The following is a 13,252-nucleotide window of genomic DNA, read 5'->3' on the forward strand; positions in this document are numbered from 1 at the left end:
TGGAGAAAGAGTAGACACCCGGGGGTATCTCGACTTACGAACCCACTTGGGGTCGGACGATGATGGTAAGGAACTTCGAGTTCGATTCTTGCTAGTGGAGGCAAACTCGTCCTACAATGCCCTCCTTGGACGTCCTTGCCTAAATCCTTTTGGGGCGATCGTCTCTACCCCACATTTGGCAATGAAATTTCCAACAGATAGAGGAACTATATGTACCGTTCGGGCAGATCAGAAAACCGCCCGTCAATGCTACGTAGCCGGTCTAAAGGTCACGCCTTACAAAAGTGAAAACCGTACTAAGCTATTCTGATCGACCTTGATCCCAGGACCAATACGGACGAGCGGATTCAACCTCAAGGCGAGATAAAGCCTTTCATAGTGGGCAAAAATGAACAGCAGACTACGTCCATCGGGGATAACCTTCAGCCATTTGAAGAAAACGCATTGAAAGAGTTATTAAAAGTTAACAACGACCTGTTCGCCTGGAGCGCATCGGAAATGCCCGGAATCCATCCCAGTGTCATTGCGCATAAACTATCGATATTCCGAGAGGCCCGACCAGTGTCTCAAAAGAAACGACGGGTTGGTGATGAAAAACGCACGACCATTCGAGGTGAAGTGGATAAGCTCCTCAATGCGGGATTTATACGAGAATTGACCTACACTACCTGGCTATCTAATGTAGTCATGGTAAAAAAGGCAAATGGAGAATGGAGAATGTGTGTGGAATTCACTGATCTCAATAAAGCATGACCTAAGGATTCTTATCCTCTCCCCAATATCGATCGGTTGGTAGACGAAGCTTCCGGACACACTGTTCTAAGTTTTTTAGATGCCTACTCGGGGTATAATCAAATCCCGATGTACGCCCCAGATCGAGAAAAAACGGCCTTTATTACAAAGCAGGCCAATTACTGCTGTGAGGTCATGCCGTTCGGTCTCAAGAATTCGGGCGCTACTTATCAACGCCTAATGGATAAAGTCTTCCATAATCCGATAGGATATTTCATGGAAGTATATGTAGATGATATGGTAATCCGAAGTCACACGAATCAACAGCACCTCAAAGATTTAGAAGAAGTCTTTCAACAACTCAGGCACTACAACATGCGTCTAAACCCCAGCAAATGCACTTTCGCGGTGTCCGCCGGAAAATTCTTGGGTTTCATGTTGACCTATCGAGGAATAGAAGCAAATCCAGACAAATGTCGGGCGATATTGGAGATGAAGAGTCCCACTAAGTTGAAGGATGTCCAATGCTTAGTCGGACGTCTCACAACCCTATCACGATTCATACCGAGGCTTTCTGATCATATCAAACCTATCCTGAAAAGCATGAAAAAGGATGTACCTCGGCACTGGGATAACGATTGCGAAGAAGCCTTCTCTAAGGTAAAAAGCATTTTGACCAGTTCACCTATCATGGCTCGCCCAACTGAGGGGTTCGAGTTACAACTCTACTTGGCTGCATCCAACCACTCGGTAAGTGCAGCTCTCATCCAGGAAAGTCCAGACTTTAAGCTGATATACTTTACCAGCCGAACCCTGCAAGGAGCAGAGGAAAGATATTCTCAGGTGGAAAAGGTGGCGCTAGCCTTGCTGACAGCAGCACAACAGCTCCGGCCGTAATTTCAGAGTCATCAGATAGTCATCCGGACAAACCATCTGATCGCTAAGATTCTCAGGAAGCCTGACTTGGCGGGAAGAATTGTAGCTTGGGCGATCGAGCTATCTGAATTCGGTCTACGATATGAACCGCAAGGTTCCGTTAAAGGCCAACACCTGGCTGATTTTGCAGCTGAAGTCTACCGTCTGGGGGAACCAAACATTTGGCATCCAAATGTAGATGGATCTTCAGACAGAAGAGGAGGAGGAGCTGGCATTGTACTCGAAGGACGGGACGACCTACTGGTCGAACAAGCGATCAGCTTTAACTTCCAACTTAGCAATAACCAGGCAGAATATGAAGCTCTCATTAGCGGATTATTGCTGGCCAAAGAGTTGGAAGTCAATCATCTGGAATGCAGAATGGATTCTCAACTAGTTGTTGGACAGCTCAATGGAACTTTCCAGGTCAAGGACGATCACCTGCTACGCTATTATCACATGCTTAGTGATTTAATCAAATCATTTACCAATTTTTCTGTTACCTACATACCCAGGGCACAAAATTCCCGGGCGGATGTGTTATCGAAGTTGACCCACTCTCGCGAGAAGTCGCAACTCTCTTCGGTAATCAAAACCACATTGCATAAGCCGTTGTTGGAAACATATACCACTAACGTGGCTGCACCACGAACTGATTGGCGGCAGGACATAATTCAACTGATGGTCCAACAAGAACAGGGCGGACGGGTCAGTATCACTGATTCTAAACGAATCGCCCGTTCCATGTTCGTGGGTGATGATTTATACCGGCGAGGTTATACTACCCCATTGCTGAAATGTCTGTCCGACGAAGAAGCCAAGTATGTCATGCAAGAATTACATCATTGCGTTTGTGGTTCACATTCAGGAAAAAGGATGCTGAGGGCCAAGATTCTACGAGCCGGCTTTTACTGGCCCTCTATGGAGCAAGATTGTGCGGCATTCGTACAAAAGTGTATCTCCTGCCAGTCTCACGGACATAATTTACGAATTCCTCCTTCTGAACTACATGAAATCATCTCCCCGTGGCCTTTCGCGTAGTGGGGAATGGATATAGCCGGCCCGCTACCGGTCGGCAAAGCACAATGCAAATACCTCTTGGTAGCGGTCGATTACTTCACCAGATGGATTGAAGCAGAGGCCCTCGCAATAATAAGTGCTCAAAAGGTACAAAGTTTTATCTGGCGCCTGATTTGCAAGTTTGGATTACCACACAAAATTGTAACTGATAACGGTCGACAATTTGTTGAAAGAAAGCTAGAGGATTTCCTTAAAGGCCTAGGCATTAAACATGTCACAAGCTCAGTTGAACACCCGCAAACAAACGGGCAGGCTGAGGCAGCCAACAAAGCCATTATTTCCGAGTTAAAGAGGAGACTTGGGCGTGCTAAAGGGTTGTGGGTCGAAGAGTTGCCTGAAATGCTTTGGGCATACAGATGCACGCCACACGGTTCAACGGGCGAAACTCCCTTCAACCTCACTTTTGGCACAGACGCCATGCTTCCGGTCAAGGTTGGCGAACCGACTATACGACGAGAGATGCAAGACATGAACCTCAATGAAGACCAGCTAAGGGTTAACCAGGACACTCTACCCGAACGGCGTGAAGTGGCCATGATACGAAACGCAGCTCAGAAATGACTACTCGTGCGGCGATACAACACGAAGGTCAAACCACGTAGCTTTACCGCAGGAGACCTTGTTTGGCGAAAGAGAGGATAAGCTCGCAAAGAAAAAGCGTACGACAAGTTATCAGATAATTGGGAAGGACCCTTTCGCATCGTAGAAGATTTGGGGAACGGTGCATACCGGTTGGAGCATTTGGACGGAAAAGTCATTCCTAACACATGGAACGCCACACATTTAAAGTTCTACTATAGTTAGCATTTCAGATTTACTGCATTGTTAGAATTTCAGATTTACTGCATTCTTTATTTGTTTCAAAACATTTGTTAACTTTGTTTCAATGAAACTACTCAGTTTATGATCCATTCGACTGTTTATTCTTATCCAAAGGATTCCAGATTAAATGTCTGCGCGGACCAAACGTCCAAATTTCCAAAGGCAGCACTTGCCTTCCGGACTAAACGTCCGAACGGAAGGCAACACCTGCCTTCCAGACTAAATGTCTGAATGGACTAAACATCCAAATTTCTAAAGGCAGCACTTGCCTTCCGGACTAAACGCCCGAACGGACTAAATGTCTGAACACCCAAGGGCAGCACCTGCCTTCTAGACTAAATGTCTGAATGGACTAAACGTCCAAATTTCCAAAGGCAGCACTTGCCTTCCGGACTAAACGTCCGAACAGACTAAACGTCTGAACACCCCAGGGCAGCACTTGCCTCCCGGACTAAATGTCCGAATCCAAACTTTCAAAGGCAGCGCTTGCCTTATACATTAACATATATTTGCAGGTCCTTTTTTATCATAGCAATTCAAACATCAATGGGCTACTAAGAACGGACGCCCAAATAACGCAAAGAATTACGGAACACCGAAACCGAGCGCTTCTGCACATACAAGTAAGTTTATCCTAACCTACTTACTTGTGTATCTACTATATTGCCTTATCTTAAGGTAGGTTTTCACTAAGCAAATTCTAAGTGGAGAGAACCCCTCGCTATGTTTGAAAAGGCAAACTGGCAAAGGGTAAAACACCCCTCATGAAAGAGGGTTTGACGTATGGATTCAGGCTTAAAAGCCTTTAATCATACATAATACTAATCAATTCCAGTGAACGACACAATAATCATTAGCAATTCTCGAAACAGTGTAGACATAAAAACCATGGCCGAAAGCCTTAAGTCATACAAATCGGTCAAAAAGCAGAATATAAATTGTTCTGAAATCATCAAAAGTTCAAAGAAATATAGACAGAGATAAATGTCTTAAGCTTTTCCAACAGAAGCGTCTTCAGGGGCAGCCTTTTCAGTGATGGGCACTTCAGTAACATCCTTAGGATTGTCCACCGGAGCTGCAAATTGCTCATTTTCAGGGGAGTCTGCCTCGTCGTCTTCATCATCTGAATAGGTACCGGCAGGAACTTCTTTAGAAGAAACAAGATTTCCCTCAAGGATATCTTGGTCCACGTTCAACGGCAGTCCTTCCAAGGGGCGTTCCAGACAGTGGGTAGCCTGTCGTACAGCCTTCTTGAAACCACGAGTGTGTTCCAAGATAATCACTTCAGCCATTTGCCTTTCTTTGGCTTTGGAAGCCATCACGGAGCTCCTCAACGCGTTCCTTTCCACAATCAGCTCATCATTTGCCTTTCGGGCGGCCACCAGGTCAAGGGCCTGCTGATCATTTTCCTTCTTGAGAGCTTGGAAGGATTTCTTCACCTCTTCGAAGATAATGCGACCCTCATTGATGGTTTTGTTGCGCCTCTGCATATTTGGGTCCACATTTAGAATGGATGAGAGTGAGATCCATCAATTGCTTTTGCAAGCTTTCAAGGTCAACCTTCTCCTTGTCCGCCGTGTGAACTAACTACCAAGCTGATGCGGTTGCACGAGCACAAAGCTCCAAACACTAATGAGTCAGTTGTTGACCGGAAGTAGCTTCCAGTACCTTCTTCTCGGCAGGATCAAATTTGAAGTCTATTTTATAACCTAGATCAAAGTCGGCGTCCCATATACCGCTCGGCAGATCGCGGTCGGCCTTAGGGTGGAATGACTCTGCAATCACTTGCCCTTTTCCTGCAACTTTGGCTTTTTTACCGACCGGTGCAACCTTCACTAGGGGAACTACTTTCCTTTTCCTCTTCAAAGCCAATTCTTGACTGGGCTCGTTCTCGTCAAGATTGACCACTGCAGGAATGTTTGGGGTGGTGGTTTTGGCACCTCCAGATGAACCTTCTTCTTGGACAAGGTCTTTAGAGCAGTTAAATCAGTCGATCATAACCTTCTTCTTACCCATGATAACTGAAAAAGAAAAATCTTCAATAGGCAAACTCAATGAAAGCACAGTTTCAGTAAAAAGAACATACCAGAGACTTTTGAATCTAGGTTATTATACGCAAGACAACCGATTATCTGCCTCGAAGAATAGGGGTGAAGAGGCAATCCCTCCAACACACCGATGGCTTTCAGCTCATATTCCGTCATTGAATCTTTGTCCCAAGAATTTATAGTTCGAGGATCTTGGGTCCAATATAAGGGAAATCTTTTGCTACCGTCTTGATTGAAAAAGAACGAGCGACCTAACTTAGTTGTTGACACCCTAATGAAATGCTTCTTAAAGCCTTTATATGAATCGGCATATAATTTAAATAAGGTATTCTTGGGTTCAGAGCTAAGGGAAACCCAACCCTTTTTAGAGATCGGACGAGTTCTAAAGAAATACAGAAACATTGGGGCGGTCGGTTTTATGCCTATCCATTGGCAAACCACGAAAAACGTCTGGATATAGCCCCAACTGTTCGGATGAAGTTGCATAGAGGCAACGTTCAACCTTTTCAGCACGTCAATGTGAAAGTTAGAGAAGGGCAGACTAAGAAACATATCTACAAACAGGTAAGAGTATATATAGAAAAAGTCCTCCAACAAGTCGTTTTTCCGGTGAAAAACTCTCTCCTCCTGCCGGCACGGTGCCAGCCTCAGGGAACTGCCATATCCATGGCTCCTAAGTATACAGTTATTTTCTACCCATTGAGCTAACAAGGCCATATTGATGCAAGAACTGGAATAATCGTTTACATCCCATGATGCCCAGTCATAGTTAATGACAGAAGGGGCAGGAGGGGCGCAATCGTCGACTAGGACGCCGCCATACGCAAAGGCTCTACTACCATTAAGAATGGAGGACATACCTACCTCGATGACGACGGGAGCCCTTTCCGGTGCACTGGCTGGATCCCCTTGCCCCCTTTCTTCTACAGTTGACAACGAACAATCTAAGCTTGCGGAGGAAGACATAGTTACCTGAACTGATGAAGCAGATCTGAGAAATTCAAAGGGAGATTTTGGGAGTTTCAGAAGAAGCAAAGCAAGGGAAAAGACGAAATGACGTTCTGAATTTCGAAATACAGGGAAAACTGAAATGACGGTTGCAAACCCTGCATTAGTGACTCTGAAACTGACGAAAACCGCCAGGAAAATCCTCAGTCGTTAGATTGAAATGATCTAACGGTCATGCGCTCTTGACTCTTCCACTACTCGAGAAGGCGGGAAAAGTTAATGGTGACTTGGAGTTTAAGCGACGCGCCTTAAAACGCTGCGTTGCGGTAACCACTCGGCACACCCTCGAACACCTGAACGATTGGTCTACTGAGCTTACTCATTACTTGAACCGATCGGCCTACAGAGACTACTCGTAGCCGGAAATGATCGGTGTAACGAGATTGCTCGTTGCCTAAAACGATCGGCCTACAGAGACTACTCGTAGCCGGAAATGGTCCGTGTAACGAGATTACTCGTTGCCTAAAACGATCGGCCTACAGAGACTGCTCGTAGCCTCAAATGATTGACCCCTCACACTTTAAGTCCTGCATTCAATCGTTGATAAAGCCCAACGCTTCATTTGGACTTGGGGGGGATGATGTACGATATGATATTTGGGCCAAACGGTTACGACTAGTAGCCGAACGACCCTAAACGGTTAATGGGCCTCAATCATACTAATGATGGGTCATTATGGTTTTTTATTATTATTGGGCCTATGGACCATTACGAGAATATGATTTATTGAAAGTATATCTTAACAAATATTATAAGTATCAGATAAGATCAAATAAGATCTGAACGACCGGATATTCAGGTATAGCTGTTTATATTATATTCTGTTTATATTTGATAATAATCTATATATACAAGACTGGAATCACAAGTTAGGTACGCTCTCTCATGCTATCTTATTCTACAATACACTTGCTACGTTCTTACCTAATTTGGCTGGGAATTAGCAAGAGAGATTTACTCTCCGATCTCATACTGAGAATTGATAGCCTTGCACTCAAGGCTCTTCACTACAAAACCCTAACTTGGGCATCGGAGTGCCATTGCAGGTACCTCCTCCCTCCGGCCCAAGTTTGGAGATTCCTGGACGGTTGAAGATTTGAGAAGAACAAACGATCGGGAGACAGGAGAAAGCACATCAATCGGCTAGATCAAGCGTCGCAAAGCAGGAGCACCACGTCATCCAGGTCAGTCCTTTCGGCCCTCAAAAATATCTACCGAAACAGTTTATATGACAAAGTTCTTGAAAAGTATGTGTTATAAGACACATTGATAGAAACACTCCCTATAGTTTCGGATAAACTCTAGAAGTCCTTGATATTTTTGGTAGGGTAGTGCTTATAAGAAAAAGGTTTAATACCTATTTTGGTCCCTCTTTTGGGAGGGTTTGTTCAAAGTGGTCCTCCCTTTTTTAAAAAGTTCACTTAAGTCTCAGCTTTTGCAAAAACTGTGCAAATAGGTCCTTTTTGGTAACGGTGTTAAAAAACTAACGACAGAGTTGCTTGCGTGGCAAAATTAAATGAGATGTCCAATTAGTCCAGTTAGGTGGCAAACTCAACCAATAAGAGACTGCCACGTGGCAATCCCCTTTCCTAAACCATAATCGTACGTTCTTTCCCAAACCCTAATCCCCTTTTTGATTCATTGCAATTGCTTACAGTGAAAAAAGTGGGCTCATAGCAGATGATGATGATGACGCCAAACTTGAACCTNGAACCTGAAGAAGATTTCAAAATCTGCAGCCAAGTTGGATCAAATGTATTGCTGCAAGAAAAACCACAAGATTTTTTGGACAACACCATAAGATTTTTGGGCAACACCTCACCGGTTCCGATAGGGAACTTTGTAAGCTGTGTAACACTTCTCTATAACATTATAAAAAGGTTTGAATTGGCTTTGCACACATTCCTGGAAAAAGGTGCTCATTGCAAGGTTGAACATCCTTCGCATGGAATTTCTGGTTTTGAGTCTGCTACTAGTATTCATGTTGATTCTATTAACAGCAAGGGAAAAAGTATAATTGATGGTTGCACTTCTAAGAGGTTGGAAACTGACCTTGGGAAAATGAATCTTAAAAGTGATCTAAAGGACCCAAGCACTTCAAGCGTTCTAGTTGAGCTTGCAGATCTAGTGGCAGACTTCAACGATAGTGTTTCTGTTTCCAATGAACAGGTTCAACAAACTTCATATGTCCGTACACCAAACCTGAATCCAAGATATTCTGGTCACATGGAAGGACCATCATTGGGTAATTCGTTGCCTGATACAGACGTGATGAGAACATCATGCTATGTAGACATGTCTCTTGGTGCTGAAGCTACTGCCATGGCAGCCCCTGGAGTGGTTCTTGAAGGGCCGTCAGAAGAAGAACCCTAACTTTTACATATTCCACGTCACATTTAATTAACTTTTTAAAACACATATCAATGCCACATCAGCTCTGTCGTTAACAAAGTTAACGCCGTTACCAAAAAGGATCTATTTGAACAGTTTTTGCAAAAGCTGGGACTTAAGTGAACTTTTTAAGAAAGGAAGGACCACTTTGAACAAACCCTCCCAAAAGAGGGACCAAAATAGGTATTAAACCTAAGAAAAAAGGTATTGTAGTTTGTTCATAACACTGTTAATGACAGACAAGAGAAAACTCCCATTTCTCTTGCTCGTGTTGTAAATTTTAGTGTGATATAGGTGGTTGCTTTTACAGATAACAATGGACCGGAGTTGGATAAATTTGATGCGCACAACAAATGAATATAAGAGTGGAGTAGAACAATTTCTTAAATTTGCAAAGATGAATGTTCCTAACAATAACCGAAGATTCTATTGTCCGTGTTTTAATTGTTTGAATGAGAGAAAACTACCAACTGAAGTTATTCAAGAGCATGTTTTATGTGATGGATTTCTAAAGAGCTACACAAAGTAGACATGACATGGTGAATTAATAGACAAGCCAAGTGTAAGTGACTCTCAAGTAGAAGCAGAAGAAGTTGATTTAGAGATGGGTGATCGGTTAGAGGACATGATATGTGATGTCAGACATGATTCCTTCCAACATGCTCATATGTATGACAGCTTGTGCAGTGACGCAGAAAAATCTTTATATCCAGAATGCACTAAGTATACTCGATTGTCAGTTGTGTTAAAATTGTTCAATGTGAAGGCAAGAAATGGATGGATTAATAAAAGCTTCACAAAGTTGCTTGAGTTGTTGAGTGACATGCTTCCTAAAAGTGACATGCCAACACACAATTAGGATGTGAAGAAGATATTGTGTCCCATGGGTATGGAGTATTAAAAAATTCATGCATGCCCAAATGATTGTATTTTGTACAAGAGCAAGTTTGTCAAGTTACATCAATGTCCACAATGTGGGGTATCACGATACAAACAAAAAGAGGGTGAATCTGAATATGATAGTAAGGGTTCTCCTACAAAAGTCTTATGGTATCTTCCTCTTATTCCATGGTTGACACGCTTGTTCAGTAACCCAAACGATGCAAAACTCATGAGATGGCATGTAGATAGACGTATAAAAGATGAGACTTTGAGGCATCCGGTAGATGCAATGCAGTGGAAGAATATTGATTCCATGTTCCCTAATTTCTGTAAAGATTCAAGGAACATTAGGTTTGGACTTGCTACAGATGGAATGAATCCATATGGCAACTTGAGTAGTAAACATAGCTCATGGCCTGTGATGTTAGTGATTTACAATTTACCTCCATGGTTGTGCATGAAACACAAATATGTGATGTTATCCTTGATGATATCGGGTCCAAGGCAACTAGGAAACGACATTGATGTCTATTTAGCCCCATATTAGTTGAAGATTTAAAGATGTTATGGGAGAAAAGTGTTGATATGTTTGATGGGTACATTGGTGATTCATTCAAGTTGCATGCCATGGTATTTTGTACTATCAACGACAATATTGATTATTTTACTTGATATTGATTATTTAAACTGTATTCTGGGATTGAATTTTATGGAGGTTTGAATATGGATAATATCACATACAAATCTAATATTTAAAAAAAAAGTCACTTTTTACACCGGTTCAAGTCACATCAGGTATAAAAAGTTTTTGTTTTATAAAAAGTCACATCACAGCATCAAGTATAAAAGCAAGCTTCTTTTATACCTGTTCTGGTTCCTACAGGTATAAAAGTGATGGTAAATATCAAACTTTTATACCTGTTGCAGACAGAACCGGTGTAAAAAGTTAAATTTTTTTATACCGGTTCTAGAATCGGTGTAAAAAAAGAAAACTTTCTATATCCCTGCTTCTATACCAACACAAAAACCGGTATAAAATGCCATTTTTAACAGGTATAAAAAACCTTTTTTGACATAGTGTCTGATACCAATTGTTGTAAAATAGGTACGTAGAATAAAATTAGTCTAAGTGTATCTTTTATTGAATAACTAAGCGACACTTATAAAAGCCAAAAAGAACTAGTAAATCACAACTGCTCTGCATAATGGGCAGTTACTAAAATTGAAAAAACGACACCTATCTAGGAATAAAATATGTAATTGATCGACTGATGACTAATTCTCCCTAATAAATAGGAGATTTATTTTAAAAACATTAACAATTTAAAATAACCAGCAGGAAGCATGTAGAAGATGGAGATCCGATGAAGGTGGATCTGGTTGTGTTTCAATGGTGATGATTAAGGATGGCAACAGGTCGGGTCGGACACGGATAGTGCCTACTCGAAACCCGATCCGTCGGATAAAATTGTATCCGCTACTCGACCCGCTACATGCACGGATACCCGTTTAAAAAATAACCGCGGGTATTTTAAAACTCGCAAATACCCATAAAAAATATTTTATACATTTTGGTTTTTATACTGGCTCGGCCAACAATGCCTACATCCAGTGTCCTTCCAACCCAGGAAGAAAATGCACTATATAGGTTGTGGTTTTTACAACAAGGAATTTATAAAAGACGTCACGTCAAAAATATAAATCTCCTCTCTAACCCAAAACCAAAATATAGCTGCAATAACCAAAACCAAACATGCAGCAAGAATCCCCTCTTCTGCAATCTGAACCCACGTCGAACAATCCTCAACGTGTAACCCCTGTATCACAACAGGTCAATTCCAGCACTCTTCACAGGATGCCAAGCCTTCACACAACGCAGCAGTCTTCACACGATGCCAAACCTTCAAAGATCAATCGAGAAGCACCTTCTTTGTGTAGTTCTGATCACACAGTTAACACATAAGTCTTCTCCCTTTGAATCTCTCTCAAGATATATAACCACCGTCTTCTTGGAGAATTCTTGGAGCTGTTAACACAGAGAATTCAATCTGAAACAAGAAATGAAAATGTTAGATCTGCAAAAGTCTCTCAACAAATCGTGTTTAGCCAATTTATAGTTTTCTGTTAGTCAGATTGTTTCTCAATTGAATAGCCTACTAATCTAGTAGACTGTATTAATATAGTTATAACAGACAGTCAACATAGAGGATCTCAGTCAACCAAAATCAACACATATTTAATATAGTTGACCAAGTCATCAATGCTTAACTAACTTTTGAAAAAATATAGTCGTTGGAGCATGTAAGCATGATAAAATTCCAAAACAGATTAATAAAACAACCGAATGTACACTAGACAAAGTCCACTGACACATGTAAAAACATTTTGAAATTCTTTTCAATCCAAAACATCACAGAGCACTGATTCTCAAAATCTGTACAAAGGTTTTAGAATAGTCGAATCCATTACAGCTGTATTCGACTAGACTAGAACTTTGTCACACAATTATAAGTCTGTAAAAGTGCTTGTGATTTTTCTCTTTTCCAAAATGTGCAGTAAAATATTTTTGATAAAGCAGTTCACATTGCACATAATTATACAAGCATGTTCCACAAATAACATAGGAACATACATCATAGTACATCAAAACATGTTCAGTAGATATAAAAATCAGTTCAGAATAAGAACATGTAATACAACAACATGTGTACTGTTATTAAGCATAGTGTTGTCTTCATCAAAAACTAGATTGATATAGAGTTTGTGTTGTCAACAATCTCAACAAATAAAACCTAACAGGTAAATTAAAATTTGATGACAACAACTTAAAATTTTAGGAGAGAAAGCACGGTTTTGTAGAGAAGAATGTTATGAACCAACTCTTCCTTTTCCGAGTTTTAACACAAGGTCACGTGTTCTCGCTTAAGCTAAAAATTTTTCGCTTAAGCTAGAATGACAGGTTTCAATTTTAAAATAATTCGCCTACGCGAGCCAGGTTTCCCCTAAGCGAAAAAGCTCGAGTGGCTCATTCTAATTCTTACGACATTTTCGCCTAGGCGAGCATGGTTTCGCAAAAGCAAAAATGTTCCAGAGGGCACCCTAAGTTTTAGCCTAATTCTCGCCCACGCGACTTAACTTGGCTTAAGCTAAAATGTTCCAGAGAGCGCTGGAATTTGATTTTTAATTTTTCACCTAGGCAGCTGATTTTTAGCTTAAGCGAGATGGTTCCAGTGAGCACCCCAAGTTTTAGCCTCAATCTAGCCCAGACGAAGTAAGTTTCGCTCACGCGAAAGAGCTCCAATGGCTTAGCTTTAGTTGCAGGACATTTTTAGCTCAAGCGAAAATTTTTTAGCTTAAGCAAAACTATCTAGCTC

Source organism: Vigna radiata, chromosome 1 (genome assembly GCF_000741045.1).
Source record: "Vigna radiata var. radiata cultivar VC1973A chromosome 1, Vradiata_ver6, whole genome shotgun sequence".
Taxonomy (NCBI): domain Eukaryota; kingdom Viridiplantae; phylum Streptophyta; class Magnoliopsida; order Fabales; family Fabaceae; genus Vigna; species Vigna radiata.